The sequence below is a fragment of the Hyperolius riggenbachi genome, chromosome 7, assembly GCF_040937935.1.
Source record: "Hyperolius riggenbachi isolate aHypRig1 chromosome 7, aHypRig1.pri, whole genome shotgun sequence".
NCBI lineage: Eukaryota > Metazoa > Chordata > Amphibia > Anura > Hyperoliidae > Hyperolius > Hyperolius riggenbachi.
The window spans coordinates 144,788,886-144,807,125 of record NC_090652.1 but is presented as its reverse complement, the minus strand read 5'-3'; the positions used below and the strand labels follow the sequence as shown (position 1 = coordinate 144,807,125).

General features: G+C 47.0%; 1 protein-coding gene across 4 annotated transcripts in view; it reads right to left on the bottom strand.

Moving 5' to 3' along the window:
• MRTFB (myocardin related transcription factor B) overlaps nt 1-648 on the bottom strand; it is a 422,849-nt gene extending 422,201 nt beyond the window's left edge. For 3 of the 4 annotated variants that reach the window (XM_068244719.1, XM_068244722.1, XM_068244721.1), the window contains exon 1: nt 573-648. The gene's annotated coding sequence lies outside the window, so the exon portion shown is untranslated. The remainder of the gene's footprint in view (nt 1-572) is intronic. The other variant, XM_068244720.1, reaches the window with a different exon arrangement.
• Between the last annotated feature and the right edge of the window lie 17,592 nt (nt 649-18,240).

Below are 18,240 nucleotides of genomic sequence, written 5' to 3'. Positions count from 1 at the left end.
TGAGCTCTCATACTACATGGAAGTGGTAAAATTGACCAATCCAAAATAGATGTGTGCACCAGGCTTAAACACTTGCTGCGAAACTACTTTAATAACATACACAAAAAAAACATTTTTGGGGGGCTTTGTCATTAACATAATATATTCATACAGGCCTGAGCCAACGTTGCATTTGCACTGTAATCATCCACAACAGTACTACCAGACAGCATTCCTACTCAAGTGTAGTAATGTCACCTACAGTCAGCAGCAACCATGCACTGACACACAAGAGTAAAAACACCACAAATAGAAGAAAGAGAATAGCTGAGCCCAGGACTGAAGAAGGCTCCTGTAAACACACGACACACAGGCTGTGATCTGGTGCTGTGTGTATCTTCCTATGTGCACATGCCAGCCTCAGAGGAACACACAGGGCAGAATACAGTGTAGGTGCATTGTGATTGTACAGGGCTATGCTGTGAAGGCTGCAGGTAGAAGCAGCACAGGCTGCATGCTTTGCGCTTTGCCCGAGCCCATACTATGCTCTGGTGAGGGGAACACTGGGTCAGATTGATAGTGCTGATGATTACCTGAGTATCAGGGCTCTCTGGCTCTCTTCCTTCCCAGCCTGGGTACAGCTTGCCATGCGCACACAACTCAACCCCGCCTCCCTCTCGCTTTCCTACAGCAGCCGGGTTGTCACAGCACATAAGAAGGGAGGAGTCTGCTGGAGTTGAACAAAAAGCAGCTAACACTGCGTGTGACGTCACCAGGGAGCTAGATGCACTGATGTAGGAGTGAGAGCAGGCGCGTCACGTGGCTACACGATTGTACTGTGCGGTTATAAATATCGTCCTCTGCAGCTGTGTATAAGCTTAGTGCAGCGTCTCCATGCTTCGCAAACATATCAGAACATAGCCCACGTGGCTATAAGTGTGTATTTACTTATTTTAAAAGACGTTTATTGTTCCCTAACTAATTCCAGGTTTAGGTGTTATATATCTGGGATTTTTTAAATGCATATATCAAATCTTTTAAAGTTGCAGTAATTAAAAAATAAGAAGAGGAGCCCCATTGCTGCTGGAGGAAGAGGACGGGACACATGCCAGCCGCCACCGCCTGCAGGCAGAGGAGCCGATATAGCCACAGCCCAGATGGAAGTCTGCTTGATGAGAATACAAAGTGGCTTCTTGCTTCATGGTAGATTTTGTGGATACAAACTCTTGCGCAAAATCCTCATGATGTAGTTGAATGTCTCCTTGTTCCCATGAAAATGTAAATGTTTTGTAAAAAAAAATTTCTTACTTTGTACTTAATGTAAAAACTTTTGTGCTGAAATATTTTTTAATAAATTTTATTTCTTACACAACCTGTAAAAACAGGAAAACTATGTCCTCAATGAACAATAATTAACTTTGTAAAATTGGACACTGACTTTGAAAGCATATACCTTTGGTTTCATGCAACAACTGTTCAATGCTTGTTATACAGAAAATGTAGGTAATGATGTGCAGCCAGAGGTAGGGTTGGGTATCCCTGGCTACCTATGCTGCGGCCATCTAATACTGGCGACCTATGCTGCGGCCTCCTACTACTGGCTACACCTATTCCTGGCTACCTATGCTGCAGCCACCTAATACTGGCTACCTATGCTGCGGCCTCCTACTGGCTACACCTATCCCTGTCTACCTATGCTGTGGCCACCTACTACTGGCTACACCTATTCCTGGCTACCTATGCTGCAGCCACCTAATACTGGCTACCTATGCTGCGGCCTCCTACTGGCTACACCTATCCCTGTCTACCTATGCTGTGGCCACCTATTACTGGATACACCTATCCCTGGCTACCTATGCTGTGGCCACCTACTACTGGCTACACCTATCCCTGGCTACCTATACTGCGGCCTACTACTGGCTACACCTATCCCTGGCTACGTATGCTGTGGCCACCTACTACTGGGTACACCTATTTCTGGCTACCTATGCTGCAGCCACCTAATACTGGCTACCTATGCTGCGGCCTCCTACTGGCTACACCTATCCCTGTCTACCTATGCTGTGGCCACCTACTACTGGCTACACCTATCCCTGGCTACCTATGCTGTGGCCACCTACTACTGGCTACACCTATCCCTGGCTACCTATGCTGCGGCCTACTACTGGCTACACCTATCCCTGGCTACGTATGCTGTGGCCACCTACTACTGGCTACACCTATTCCTGGCTACCTATGCTGCAGCCACCTAATACTGGCTACCTATGCTGCGGCCTCCTACTGGCTACACCTATCCCTGTCTACCTATGCTGTGGCCACCTACTACTGGCTACACCTATCCCTGGCTACCTATGCTGCAGCCACCTACTACTGGCTACCTTTGCTGCGGCCTCCTACTGGCTACACCAGGGGTGCCCAATAGGTTGATCGTGATCTACCGGTAGATCGCGGCCGCCTATTTGGTAGATCGTATCATGTAACATTTTGCGGCTGTCAGAATCGACCTACACTATAACTGGCTAACTATACTGAAGGCACCACACCTAACTACACTATACCTGGCTAACTAACTGACGGTCCCTGCACCTAACTACACTATACCTGGCTAACTATACTGAAGGCACCCTGCACCTAACTACACTATACCTGGCTAACTATACTGAAGGTTCCTGCACCTAACTACACTATACCTGGCTAACTATACTGAAGGCACCCTGCACCTAACTACACTATACCTGGCTAACTATACTGAAGGTCCCTGCACCTAACTACACTATACCTGGCTAACTATACTGAAGGTTCCTGCACCTAACTACACTATACCTGGCTAACTATACTGAAGGTTCCTGCACCTAACTACACTATACCTGGCTAACTATACTGAAGGTTCCTGCACCTAACTACACTATACCTGGCTAACTATACTGAAGGTCCCTGCACCTAACTACACTATACCTGGCTAACTATACTGAAGGTCCCTGCACCTAACTACACTATACCTGGCTAACTATACTGAAGCCACCTACACCTATCTACACTATACCTGGCTAACTATACTGAAGCCACCTACACCTATCTACACTATACCTGGCTAACTATACTGAAGGTCCCTGCACCTAACTACACTATACCTGGCTAACTATACTGAAGGTCCCTGCACCTAACTACACTATACCTGGCTAACTATACTGAAGGTTCCTGCACCTAACTACACTATACCTGGCTAACTATACTGAAACCACCTACACCTATCTACACTATACCTGGCTAACTATACTGAAGGCCCCTATACGTATCTACCTATACTGAAGACACGTATACCTGCTACCTAAATGTTGGTAGATCTCCTGGACTCTGCAAATTTTAAAGTAGCTCAAGAGCCAAAAAAGTGTGGGCACCACTGGGCTACACCTATCCCTGTCTACCTATGCTGTGGCCACCTATTACTGGATACACCTATCCCTGTCTACCTATGCTGTGGCCACCTATTACTGGATACACCTATCCCTGTCTACCTATGCTGTGCCCACCTACTACTGGCTACACCTATCCCTGGCTACCTATGGTGTGGCCACCTACTACTGGCTACACCTATCCCTGGCTACCTATGCTGTGGCCACCTAATACTGGCTACACCTATCCCTGGCTATACCTAGTGCATGCTGTGCTATGGAGAGGGGAGGGAGAAGCAGCAGTGGGTGCTGTGCTATGGAGAGGGGAGGGAGAAGCAGTAGTGCGTGCTGTGCTATGGAGAGGGGAGGGAGAAGCAGGAGTGCGTGCTGTGCTATGGAGAGGGGAGGGAGAAGCAGCAGCGCGTGCTGTGCTATGAAGAGGGGAGGGAGAAGCAGGAGTGCGTGCTGTGCTACGGAGAGGGGAGGGTGAAGCAGCAGCGTGTGCTGTGCTACGGAGAGGGGAGGGTGAAGCAGCAGCGTGTGCTATGCTACGGAGAGGGTAGGGAGAAGCAGGAGCGCGTGCTGTGCTATGGAGAGGGGAGGGAGAAGCAGGAGCGCGTGCTGTGCTATGGAGAGGGGAGGGAGAAGCAGCAGCGCGTGCTGTGCTACGGAGAGGGAAGGGAGAAGCAGGAGCGTGTGCTGTGCTATGGAGAGGGGAGGGAGAAGCAGGAGCGCGTGCTGTGCTATGGAGAGGGGAGGGAGAAGCAGCAGTGCGTGCAGTGCTATGGAGAGGGGAGGGAGAAGCAGCAGTGCGTGCTGTGCTATGGAGAGGGGAGGGAGAAGCAGGAGCGCGTGCTGTGCTATGGAGAGGGGAGGGAGAGGCAGCAGGGCGTGCTGTGCTATGGAGAGGGGAGGGAGAAGCAGGAGCGCGTGCTGTGCTATGGAGAGGGGAGGGAGACGCAGCAGTGCATGCTGTGCTATGGAGAGGGGAGGGAGAAGCAGCAGCGCATGCTGTGCTATGGAGAGGGGAGGGAGAAGCAGCAGCGCGTGCTGTGCTATGGAGAGGGGAGGGAGAAGCAGCAGCGGGTGCTGTGCTATGGAGAGGGGAGGGAGAAGCAGGAGTGCGTGCTGTGCTATGGAGAGGGGGGGGGAGAAGCAGGAGTGCGTGCTGTGCTATGGAGAGGGGAGGGAGAAGCAGGAATGCGTGCTGTGCTATGGAGAGGGGAGGGAGAAGCAGGAGCGCGTGCTGTGCTATGGAGAGGGGAGGGAGAAACAGCAGGGCGTGCTGTGCTATGGAGAGGGGAGGGAGAAGCAGCAGCGCGTGCTGTGCTATGGAGAGGGGAGGAAGAAGCAGCAGCCTGTGCTGTGCTATGGAGAGGGAGAAGCAGCAGCGTGTGCTGTGCTATGGAGAGGGGAGGGAGAAGCAGCAGCGCGTGCTGTGCTATGGAGAGAGGAGGGAGAAGCAGCAGCCTGTGCTATGCTATGGAGAGAGGAGGGAGAAGCAGCAACGCGTGCTGTGCTATGGAGAGGGGAGGGAGAAGCAGGAGCGCGTGCTGTGCTATGGAGAGGGGAGGGAGAAGCAGCAGCTCGTGCTGTGCTATGGAGAGGGGAGGGAGAAGCAGCAGGGTGTGCTGTGCTATGGAGAGGGGAGGGAGAAACAGCAGGGTGTGCTGTGCTATGGAGATGGGAGGGAGAAGCAGGAGTGTGTGCTATGCTATGGAGAGAGGAGGGAGAAGCAGCAGCCTGTGCTGTGCTATGGAGAGGGGAGGGAGAAGCAGCAGCGCGTGCTGTGCTATGGAGAGGGGAGGGAGAAACAGCAGGGCGTGCTGTGCTATGGAGAGGGGAGGGAGAAGCAGGAGTGTGTGCTATGCTATGGAGAGAGGAGGGAGAAGCAGCAGCCTGTGCTGTGCTATGGAGAGGGGAGGGAGAAGCAGCAGCGCGTGCTGTGCTATGGAGAGGGGAGGGAGAAGCAGGAGTGTGTGCTGTGCTATGCAGAGGGGAGGGAGAAGCACTGACACACTCTCACTCACTCGCTCTCACTCACACACACTCTCTCACACTCTCACTCACACACTAAGCCGCGTTAGACTGTTTGCACATGCGCAGTAATGTTGGAGGAGGAGGTCTCCCCTTTGATGGGTTAATCACGAAAACAATGTACAATACCACTGAGCTTGTACCATGTGTGCATACTCCCCAACCGCCCCGATTTCGTCGGGATTCTCCCGCTGTGCGAGGCTTTGTCCCCCCTCCCGCGATAGCCTGCCTCAGTCCCGGGCTGAGAAGTCAGGATGGAGAGCGGCAGAGTGATTAGAGAGAGCAGAGCAGTCACCGCGGGACTTCCTACACAGAGCAATGATGATGACGTCAGCTGCAAAGCCCCGGTGACTGCTCTGCTCTCCTCTTCCCTTACAGACCTGCGGTGTCTGGCTGTCTGCTTCCCCACACATCTCCTGTCACTGTGTGTCTGCATGTAAACACTTCTGTGACATGCGGGGTCCTCTCCCTGGCTGTCACGCTTCAGCAGCTGTGCCCTCTGACCTGCCTTCCCCCTCTCCTCTAAACTCTCTGCACAATCTCCGGAGGAGGGGATGGACACTGGCTGCGGGACCGTGCTGGAAGGTAAGGCATGGGGAGACACGCTGGCACACAGGCTCAGCAGCACTCCACTCACAGCAGCCATCCACATGCCTCACACTATAGATACAGCAACAAATGGTGAAGTAAGGAATAGCTTCCTAAGTGCATTTTGTTTCCCATGTGCATTTTTTAAATCTTAAACTCCTTTCCAGGAAGCAGAATGTTCCAAATCCACAGAGCAACCCTCTCCCAGTTAGACAACCAGCGTCCATCTAAAGCCTGCTATACACTAGCAGACTTACTCCCAATGTGCTCAAAAGATTGATCCCTCTCTGATCGACATCTGACATCTGATCAGAGAGGGATCTATGACTGCCACACATTGCACATAATTTTCTTTATGGATTTCAGCATGAAATAGTACTACCACTCTCCCAGGCATCCCTCTTGTTAATGCTGCTCTCCCCAGGGCCCCTGCAGAGTACAGTATTAGCACAGCGGAGTGTTCCGACACTCACCTGTCCAGCCAGGCGCTCCTTCCTGTGTGCTTCCATATTTTCCCGGTGCCCGTACCGTGTGACCTGGAGGTGCTATGCCAATTTATACATGCTACTGGGTCACAGAGTACGAGCACCTGGAGATGACGGAAGCACGCATGAAGCAGCACGACCCGAGAGGTGTGTGTCGGATTGTTACACTGTGCTGGAGATGACGGAAGCACGCAGGAAGCAGCACGGCCCGAGAGGTGTGTGTCGGATTGTTACACTGTGCTAATTCTCTGCAAGCACCAAGGAGAGCAGTATTAGCAGGGGGACACCTGCAGGGCCCTTTACTATCTCTACGTCCCTTGGGTGCATACCACTTTTCCCTGCCTTTTCAACCACAAAAAAAAAAAAAAACATCTTGACTAATCTGTAATTTATTTAGGCCAGAATTGGATTGAAATTACGATTGGCTGACGTTTTAGGGCATTGATCTTCGGCAGATCCGATCACCATGATTGAATCTGCTGAGGAATATTTTATAGTGTGTAGAGGTGCTAGACTGTACGTGCAGCTATTTAGGAGCAGACAGTTATTTTATTTATTTTATTTTTTATTTATTTTTTTAGCTGATTTTGTGACAAGCCTCTACAAAGCTTTAAAATAAGTTTTTAAAGTAAATCTCTAAAGCTACCTCTGTTTATAATCAAAGATGGGTCACTATACGCCAGGGATCTGTATAGGGGAGGGAGGTGGGCACGCGATGCATGTAAATTTGGGGGCGTGGCTAAAGGCATGGCAGGGGCGGGTTTAAGTGTCCCTCTTTCCTGGCTCCAAATGTTGGGAGGTATGTGTGTGGCGTGAACAAAGATTCAATAAGATATCTTAGTTCTGTTCTCAAAATGCCATCAAGATTACCATTCTTTCATTAGCATTATTTCCAGGAGTAGAGCACACACACTTCCTGAAGGGACAGCTGAAATCCGATCTCTGGAGTGTGCTCTGAAATCACCCTGCTTTTGTGATGTAAACACAGCTGTACTGAGTCGCACAATGATGACATAAGACAGTGAGCTGTTCCTAGTATACACCCCAGTGGGAGTGTCTGAAGACTCTGGGAGGAGGGCAGATAATGAATAGACAATGAGCAAGAGAAGGGAGGGGGGAAAACAAGAGTCAGGGGGGATATGATGTCAGCATTTCCTTGCCAAGATGGCCACTGCCTGGGAAAGGATTTTCTGTTTTCCTTTATAAAATTCACAGAAATCATAACGTGCACAGCGCAATACATCAGTTATGTAAGTAGAACTAGTATTTATCTACTTATATATGTGTTTTGTTTTTTTTTAGGTTACCATGGGTGTCGCTTCCTCTTTAAGAGGTTGGATGTCTACTAAGCCCATTTGAAGTTCTCACTGTCAGGATGGGATAACACTGTAATGAAAAAAAAAAAAGATTTTAATTTACCTTGGGCTTTTACCATGCCCACGTCAGGACAAAATTATCCTCCGTTCCCCTGCTGTGGCTTGCTTTTGGTTTTTGTGTCTTTAATGTTGCAAGCCACTGCGCCTGCAGGCCCTGGCTGCGCGCCTCCTCGCTCCAACTGACATCTCTGGGAGCAGTACGCAGAAAGCTCTTGGCACGCGCGCATACACGCATACACACACACGTGTCTATGTCTAACCTTTTTGGATAGGGCTAACCCCATCACATGCACACACACAAATGCCAGAATGTAACAGTCACTATGAAATAAATTAGGCTATCCTTGATCCTCTGCCTCGAGTACTTTAAAGAGAACCTGAACTAAAAATAAAAAGTCAAAATAACAATACACAGGTCATACTTACCTCCTGTGTAGTCTGCTACTCAATCTCTTTCTCCTCTCCTGCGTCCCATTTGTCCACTGTGATCAATGGATTTCTCAGTCCTCCATTTTAAAAATGGCCATTACCCCCTAACAGCTTGCTGGTCAACACACTGTTAAACTGTAATATCGTCACTTGAGCCATAGGGAAACATGGACATTACCTTGCACATTCAGTTGTAACTGGCAGCAGCTGTTATATAACTGACAGCAACTGGTATATTTCAGTTCTGACAAAATATTGTCATAACTTGAAGGGATCACTGTAAGAAGAAAATGGTGAGCTTCTGAGAGGAACTGATATTGAGGTTAGTATGTAATCTTCATTTGCAGCTACGTCATGTGTTTATTTTAAATATTTTTACTCACTTCAGGTTCCCTTTAAGGCAGGGAACATACTTGACTGTTTTCATACGCGTTTTCTGCACAGAAGAACTCATGTAAGGGCCGGTTCAGACGGACGTCTGCCCGGCGTCGCGTTTGATGACGTGCAGCGGCTGCTGCGCGGTCAGACTTTCAGTAGCCTTCGCGTTGCGTTCGGATACGGTCGGCATTTTTATTCCCCTAGGGGGACACTAGCCGTCGCGGTTGGCCGCCCCTGGAAGCTACATGTAGCTTCCAGGGTGGCCACGAACACGAGCGAAAATCAGGACCAGAACGCCGCGTTCGTGTAAACGCGTGTAAAAGCTCAGTGTAAACGCTCCCATTCACTTGAATGGGAGCGTTTAACGCCACGTTCCGAACGCTTGCGGTAAACGCTCCGCAAGCGTCCGTCTGAACCGGCCCTTAATCAAAGGGCTAGTTCCCACTTAATGTGTTTTTCTTGAACAGAAAAAAAACTGACATTCTGCATGATAATTCTGCTCATTTTGTCAGTTTTCTGTATCAATTACATTAGCTGTTGTGAAAAAAACGCACATGTTTTTCTGCATAGAAACACACTTGGTATGCAGAAAAACGCGAGTTGAAAACTGAAAGGCAAGTGTGATCCCTGCCTTAGCCATAGACCCTGAACAAGCATGCAGATCAAAGGTCTATAACACATCTGACAAGATTAGCTGCATGCTTTTTTCAGGTGACCAGAAAGATCAGCAGGATTTTCATGCAACTGGTATTGTTTAAAAGGAAATAAATATGGCAGCCACCATTCTCATATGAATGAAAGCAATGAAACATTTGCAGTGACGATTATAACATAATAAAAGCCTGACAACCTATTAAATATCAGTAGATAGATACTGAGCTAGAAATATAATGAATTTTAACTATTGAGGTACACTGTACAAGAGAGACATTGTTAAAACTGGCCACAGAGATGCCAGCAGGATAATGGTTAAAGTGCAGAGTGTCATAAATAAAAGTAAGTAAACAGCACACTGAGCTAAGGCTGAGGAATGTGTGAATGCCAGACAGGAGAATTAATAGGAGACCTTGTAACCTCCAGACCAGGAGCATCTGCCACTATCTCAGGGGACTGAGACATGATCTGTGTTAGGAAGAGTGGGAAAAGTTCGGAGCTCACCTCTCAATAGCTTCTAATGTAGATATATGAGAAAGACTGAGACTGCCAGGCTGCTGGATGATTGTTACTCCCTTAGATTCAGGAATGCTGTCAGCATCGCCTGGGGCACGTGCCATGTCTGCAACCTTCTAGATCTGCGTCTGCACACAGGCGCATTGGCTTGCGGCATTTAAGTCGCAAAAAAACGAAAGCGAGATGCGACAGGGAAACGGAGAATCGTTTTGTCCCGGCCACGGGCACAGGACGTCTGCTGGGGGCCGGTAAAAGGCCCAGGTAAGTTACAGAGGAACTCAAGTGAAAATAATGTAATAAAAAAGTGCTTCATTTTTACAATAATTATGTATAAATGATTTAGTCAGTGTTTGCCCATTGTAAAATCTTTTAAATCCCTGATTTACATTCTGACATTTATTACATGGTGACATTTTTACTGTTGGCAGGTTATGTAGCTGCTGCATGTTTTTTTGGCAGTTGGAAACAGCTGTAAACAGCTCTTTCCCACAATTCAGCAAGGTTCACAGACAGGAAACTGCCAGGAGTACTACTCAGAGTTTCTTGTGGGAGGGGTTTCACCACAATATCAGTCATACAGCGTCCCCTGATGGTCTGTTTGTGAAAAGGAATAGATTTCTCATGTAAAAAGGGGTATCAGCTACTGATTGGGATAAAGTTCAATTCTTGGTCGGAGTTCCTCTTTAACCTCTCTCTCTTTTTTTTTTTTTTTCATTACAGTAATCATTTAAATCAATTTGAGCCCAGGATAGGAGAAGAAGGATTTGTTGCAACAGTGTTACACTGCCATAATCTTAGATCAAAGGGATCTAAATACTTGGTCATCCCCCAAGGTCCATCTCAAAACCTTGGAGCCTGTTAATTCTGTCATGCTGCCCCTACACTGTGGAACTCCTTGCCACACCCAATCAGGAGATCTCCATCCCTGGAAGCATTTAAAGTGGATCTGAACTCAAAACTTCCTCTCTGCTCTAAAAGATAAGCAACAATATAATAACCTTTAAGAAAAAAAAACATTTGTTTGTTACAGCTTATATAACTCCTATACATTTTAGCTGTGTCTGCCAAGGACTGCTAAATTTCTGTGGTGACATAGCTGAGAGATCAAATTACACTCTAAAAAACTCTTTCTAAATCACATAGGGTAAATGTTTCTGTTTTCCTTGTGTCCTGTGCAGGTCCACTTTTATTGAGGGAAAGAAGTTATGTCTACTTATCTGGGGTTTCTTCCAGCCTCTCAAAGTCTTGCAGGCCCCTGTTTCCTCCCAGGCCTCTCCGTTGTGCTGCTGTGCCCCTCTGAAAGCTTGCTGACTGGGTTGTACGCCTCTGATCGCACTCCCAGGCCCATATGCAATTCACTTTTTCTCCTGAGTTTTCTCCTAGGTGATATTTTTAAACTCGTGAATAAAATGCCTTTTAAGCCACCAGAAAGCAAGAAAATGCTCAAAATAAATTTGATAGTACCTTTTCTCCTACTTTTTGGTACTTTTTTTAGTTGAAAAGTGCTGTAAAGTTATTTAACATTGAAGATGAAAAATTATCTCCTAGGAGAAAACTCAGGTGAAAAAGAGAATTGCATATGGGCCCCAGTGTCGGAAGCATTCTGTGCAAGCACAGAAAGTTTTGCATGCACACGTTCCCAGACACATAGGGTTACAGCAGATCAATGGAGGTGACCAGGATTACACCAAGGGACCTAAAGAAGCCAAGGGTAAGTAAAACTTTACTTCTTTACCCCACTTCAAATTCACCTGAACTGAGAGATATGTGGAGGCTCACATGTATTTTCTTTTAACATCGGCTATACTACTGGTCCCCTGCCTGCAATTCTGTTAGCTATAGACCCTGAACAAGCATGCATAACAAAAATCACTGTAATGATCACCCAGGTGCGTTGTACTTGATGATCCCGTTTCTCATTGCCCAAATGCAGTATGTTGCATCTACATCCTCTCACCTGATACCCCCAAACTCCCCAAGTGTACTGGAGCTGTGCCACAATAGAAGTGTCACAAAAGCACATTTTGGGCTTATAAAATGGGACATTTTAAGCAGAACGAAATAAAACCTAGAAAAAAAAACCTAGACTCTTACCTCAGTAATAGATAGTCCTGAGGCTTCCTCAATCTTCGTACACCCCTCTGTTCCTGTGCTCGATCCCTCTAAACATAAATATGTATGAATATGTTGCCCGCCCTCTCCTCCATGTATGAGTGTGGACACATTGATTGGGTGCCAGTATGGTCCGCACCTGCGCAGTAGCGCAAAGCCGTCCATGCATGCCATTTTCCTCTGTGCACTAGCGGTTTCATGATACTGTGCAGGCGCTATCCCTACTTGCACCTGTGCAGGGCTGCTGCGCTCCTACACAGATGGGAGTGCAGCTGTGAAGAGGAGAGTCCAGGCCAGGGGTCGAGGAGGATTGGGGAAGCCTCTACTTAGGTAAGTATTTTGGTTTTTTTATTATTATACTTATTTGCTTTAAACACAGAAGAATAACTTATATACATTTTCATTATTGGTAACAGGATTTTTAAAAGTATTGGTATATGTTTTTTTTCTTTCCAGGACACAGTGGCTTGGTGGAGAGCAGACTTGCCTTGTGGCCCTTCAGAACCAACCAAGCACATTGTCCGTGTACAGTTTGCATGTGCATTATCAACAATCAAACTGGCCCTTTTTTGTGTGTTCCCCAACCCTGTCCTCAAGGCCCACCAACAGTTCATGTTTTGTGGAAATCCACAGAGGTAGTTAATCAGCTCTGCAGAGACACTAATTACCTCACCTGTGCATGTTTGTGGTTTCCTGCAAAACATACTGTTGGTGGGCCTTGAGGACAGGGTTGGGGGACTCTGTGTTAAGGGGCCCATACATCTAGTGATATATGGGCAGATCTAGATGTATGGGCAGATTGACCAAGAGACAGAGCAAGATTTCTGGAAAGACCACAAGGGCCCAGGCCTTGGGCAGCTACAGCCCAAGAAGGCCCCTGAAAATGAAAGAGGAAGCTGAAAATGGGGAGCAACACATGAAAAGGAGAACGGATGTCCAAGGAAGCTGATGATGAAAGAGAGGGGCTACAGTACATGGATGAAACACATTGAAGTGGCTGCACATGGAATGGGAGGAGCGCTGCTGCACATGAAAGCAGAGCCACAGCATACTTAGCCTAGGGCAGTGATGGCTAACCTTGGCACTACAGCTGTGGTGGAACTACAAGTCCCATGAGGCATTGCAATACTCTGACAGCTCTAAGCATAACTCGGGGAGGCAGAGGAATGATAAGATTTGTAGTTTTGTCACAGCTGGAGTGCCAAGGTTAGCCATCAATGGCCTAGGGGCACAAATAGTATAAATCCGGCCTTGCCAAGAGACATTCCTCTCTCTGACTGAGTCTGATCAGATAGAGATTTTTTGCCTTCTCATTAACCAGAGGCTGATTCCCAATCAATTTCAGCATCTCTCATCTGCTGCATTGCCACCCTTGCTCCTTCTTCCTCATTTGCGCCCGCTGTGCATAGCATGTGGTGCATGTTTAATGTGACACACGTGGCCGTACAGCAGCCACGTGGGATGTGACTAAGGAAGAAGGAGCAGCTGGACTCACAATGGCGAGACAGGCGTGAGATTTTACTGCACTAGCACCAGGGTTACATTAACATTTGGGGTGACTGCGGCTGGGGTTTCTATTGCGTTTGTCTCTTATCCCGATATCACACATCGTTACCACCATGTGCCTGATTGACCGCGTCAACCTGAGATTTTTCAGCTTGCTCGATTGATACATTCCATCGATTTCAGCCCCAAATCGGTCAAACTGTTGACTGCACCCAATCAACCACGCTGACCCAAGATTTTTCAGCTTGCTCGTCAATTGGGCATGCTTGTTGCGGCACAGATTTTCATCTGATTTGATTATTTTTTTTATTTAATGGTTGATCGGCCACAAAATTGTTATATGTATGTCTATACTGAGGACATTAGCTTGTGTGTAAATTTCCCAAATTGTTAACACCATGAGCCTGAATTCATAAAGTGACCTGAACTCAGAATGTCCTCTCTGCTCTAAAAGATACACAACAGCAGAATAACCTTAAAATAAAAACAACAAACATTTCTTTGTTACAGCTGATACAAATCCTAACATAAATCTGAACTGTTTCTACTTCCTGATTCATAGAAGCAGACATGTTGTTAACATCCTGTGCTTTCAAATGAGCTTATCTACCATCTCTGCCGTGGCAGTCATGTGACACAGGGGAAAGATGAAATTACAACTTGTGATTAGACACAAATGAGGTGGAATTAGACAGGCTAAACTTTCTAAATACATACACGTTGTCAGCATTAGTGTTTAAAAAAAGTTATTTCTGCATGTGCAGACACATAAATGCAATCTCACAACTGCTATTTCCATAACCTTCAATCTTTGCTATGATTTAACCACTTGAGGACCGCAGGCTTTACCCCCCTTAAGGACCGCGGGCTTTACCACCCTTAAGGACCAGACCCTTTTTTTCCATTCAGACCACTGCAGCTTTCACGGTTTATTGCTCAGTCATACAACCTACCACCTAAATGAATTTTGGCTCCTTTTTTTGTCACTAATAAAGCTTACTCTTGGTGCTATTTGATTGCTGCTGCGATTTTTACTTTTTACTATATTCATCAAAAAAGACATGAATTTTGGCAAAAAAATGATTTTTTTAACTTTTTGTGCTGACATTTTTCAAATAAAGTAAAATTTCTGTATACATGCAGCACGAAAAATGTGGACAAACATGTTTTTGATTACAAAAAACCCCATTCAGCCTATATTTATTGGTTTGGGTAAAAGTTATAGCGTTTACAAACTGTGGTGCAAAAAGTGAATTTTCCCATTTTGTAGCATCTATGACTTTTCTGACCACCTTTCATGTTTCATGAGGGGCTAGAATTCCAGGATAGTATAAATACCCCCCAAATGACCCCATTTTGGAAAGAAGACATCCCAAAGTATTCACTGAGAGGCATAGTGAATTAATAGAAGATATTATTTTTTGTCACAAGTTAGCGGAAAATGACAGTTTGTGACAAGAAAAAAAAAAGTTTCCATTTCTGCTAACTTGTGACAAAAAAATTGAAATCTGCCACGGATTCACCATGACCCTCTCTGAATACCTTGAAGTGTCTACTTTCCAAAATGGGGTCATTTGTGGGGTGTGTTTACTGTCCTGGCATTTTGGGGGGTGCTAATTTGTAAGCACCCCTGTAAAGCCTAAAGGTGCTCATTGGACTTTGGGCCCCTTAGCACAGTTAGGCTGCAAAAAAGTGCCACACATGTGGTATTGCCGTACTCAGGAGAAGTAGTATATTGTGTTTTGGGGTGTATTTTTACACATACCCATGCTGGGTGGGAGAAAGATCTCTGTAAATGACAATTGTTTGTTTGTTTTTACACACAATTGTCCATTTACAGAGATATTTCTCCCACTCAGCATGGGTATGTGTAAAAATACACCCCAAAACACATTATACTACTTCTCCTGAGTACGGCGATACCACATGTGTGGCACTTTTTTGCACCCTAACTGCGCTAAGGGGCCCAAAGTCCAATGAGTACCTTTAGGATTTCACAGGTCATTTTTGTTTCAAGACTACTCCTCACGGTTTAGGGCCCCTAAAATGCCAGGGCAGTATAGGAACCCCACTAATGACCCCATTTTAGAAAGAAGACACCCCAAGGTATTCCGTTAGGAGTATGCCGAGTCCATAGAAGATTTTATTTTTTGTCGCAAGTTAGCGGAAATTGATTTTAATTGGTTTTTTTTCACAAAGTGTCATTTTCCGCTTATTTGTGACAAAAAATAAAATCTTCTATGAACTCGCCATACTCCTAACGGAATACCTTGGGGTGTCTTCTTTCTAGAATGGGGTCATTTGTGGGGTTCCTATACTGCCCTGGCATTTTAGGGGCCCTAAACCGTGAGGAGTAGTCTTGAAACAAAAATGACCTGTGAAATTCTAAAGGTACTCATTGAACTTTGGGCCCCTTAGCGCAGTTAGGGTGCAAAAAAGTGCCACACATGTGATATCGCCGTACTCAGGAGAAGTAGTATATTGTGTTTTGGGGTGTATTTTTACACTTACCCATGCTGAGTGGGAGAAATATCTCTGTAAATGGACAATTGTGTGTAAAAAAAATCAAACAATTGTCATTTACAGATATATTTCTCCCACCCAGCATGGGTATGTGTAAAAATACACCCCAAAACACATTATACTACTTCTCCTGAGTACGGCGATACCACATGTGACACTTTTTTGCAGCCTAGGTGCCTAAGGGGCCCAATGTCCTATTCACAGGTCATTTTGAGGCATTTGTTTTCTAGACTACTCCTCACGGTTTAGGGCCCCTAAAATGCCAGGGCAGTATAGGAACCCCACAAATGACTCCATTTTAGAAAGAAGACACCCCAAGGTATTCCGTTAGGTGTATGGCGAGTTCATAGAAGATTTTATTTTTTGTCACAAGTTAGTGAAAAATGACAGTTTGTGAAAAAAAACAATAAAAATCAATTTCCGCTAACTTTTGACAAAAAATAAAATCTATGAACTCGTCATACACCTAACAGAATACCTTGGGGTGTCTTTTTTCTAAAATGGGGTCACTTGTGGGGTTCCTATACCGCCCTGGCATTTTACAGGCCCAAAACCGTGAGTAGTCTGGCAACCAAATGTCTCAAAATGACTGTTCAGGGGTATAAGCATCTGCAAATTTTGATGACAGGTGGTCTACGAGGGGGCAAATTTTGTGGAACCGGTCATAAGCAGGGTGGCCTTTTAGATGACAGGTTGTATTGGGCCTGATCTGATGGATAGGAGTGCTAGGGGGGTGACAGGAGGTGATTGATGGGTGTCTCAGGGGGTGGTTAGAGGGGAAAATAGATGCAATCAATGCACTGGGGAGGTGATCGGAAGGGGGTCTGAGGGGGATCTGAGGGTTTGGCCGAGTGATCAGGAGCCCACACGGGGCAAATTAGGGCCTGATCTGATGGGTAGGTGTGCTAGGGGGTGACAGGAGGTGATTGATGGGTGTCTCAAGGTGTGATTAGAGGGGGGAATAGATGCAAGCAGTGCACTGGCGAGGTGATCAGGGCTGGGGTCTGAGGGCGTTATGAGGGTGTGGGCGGGTGATTGAGTGCCCTAGGGGCAGATAGGGGTCTAATCTGATGGGTAGCAGTGACAGGGGGTGATTGATTGGTAATTAGTGGGTGTTTAGGGTAGAGAACAGATGTAAACAATGCATTTGGGAGGTGATCTGACGTCAGATCTGCGGGTGATCTATTGGTGTGGGTGGGTGATCAGATTGCCCGCAAGGGGCAGGTTAGGGGCTGATTGATGGGTGGCAGTGACAGGGGGTGATTGATGGGTGATTGACAGGTGATCAGTGGTTTATTACAGGGAAGAACAGATGTAAATAATGCACTGGCGAATTGATAAGGGGGGGTCTGAGGGCAATCTGAGCGTGTAGGCGGGTGATTGGGTGCCCGCAAGGGGCAGTTTAGGGTCTGATCTGATGGGTAACAGTGACAGGTGGTGATAGGGGGTGATTGATGGGTAATTAGTGGGTGTTTAGGGTAGAGAACAGATGTAAACACTGCACTTGGGAGGTGATCTGACGTCGGATCTGCGGGCGATCTATTGGTGTGGGTGGGTGTTTAGATTGCCCGCAAGGGGCAGGTTAGGGGCTGATAGATGGGTGGCAGTGACAGTGGGTGATTGATGGGTGATTGACAGGTGATCAGGGGGATAGATGCATACAGTACACAGGGGGGGGGGGGTGATCAGGAGGGAGCAGGGGGCAGTTTAGGGAATAAAAAAAATAGCGTTTACAGATAGTGACAGGGAGTGATTGATGGGTGATTAGGGGGGTGATTGGGTGCAAACAGTGGTCTGGGGGGTGGGCAGGGGGGGGTCTGAGGGGTGCTGTGGGCGATCGGGGGGGGGGAATCATTGTGCTTGGGTGCAGACTAGGGTGGCTGCAGCCTGCCCTGGTGGTCCCTCGGACACTGGGACCACCAGGACAGGAGGCAGCCTGTATAATACACTTTGTATACATTACAAAGTGTATTATACACTTTGTATGCAGCGATCCGGGTGCTAGTAACCTGCCGGCACTTCCGAACGGCCGGCGGGTTACAGCGCGAGGGGGGCGGAGCCAGGCGCCGGTGGCTGATCGTGTCACGAATGACGCGATCGCTCTGCACATGCCCGTACAAGGACCGCCGCCAATTGTACATGCGGCGGTCCTTGCGGGATCCACTTGTCGGCCGCCTCTGTGCAGTGGGCGGTCGGCAAGTGGTTAACATGACGCAAGCAAGGTTTTCAGATTCTCGCTACATTTTGATTGTAATGACCAGGGAA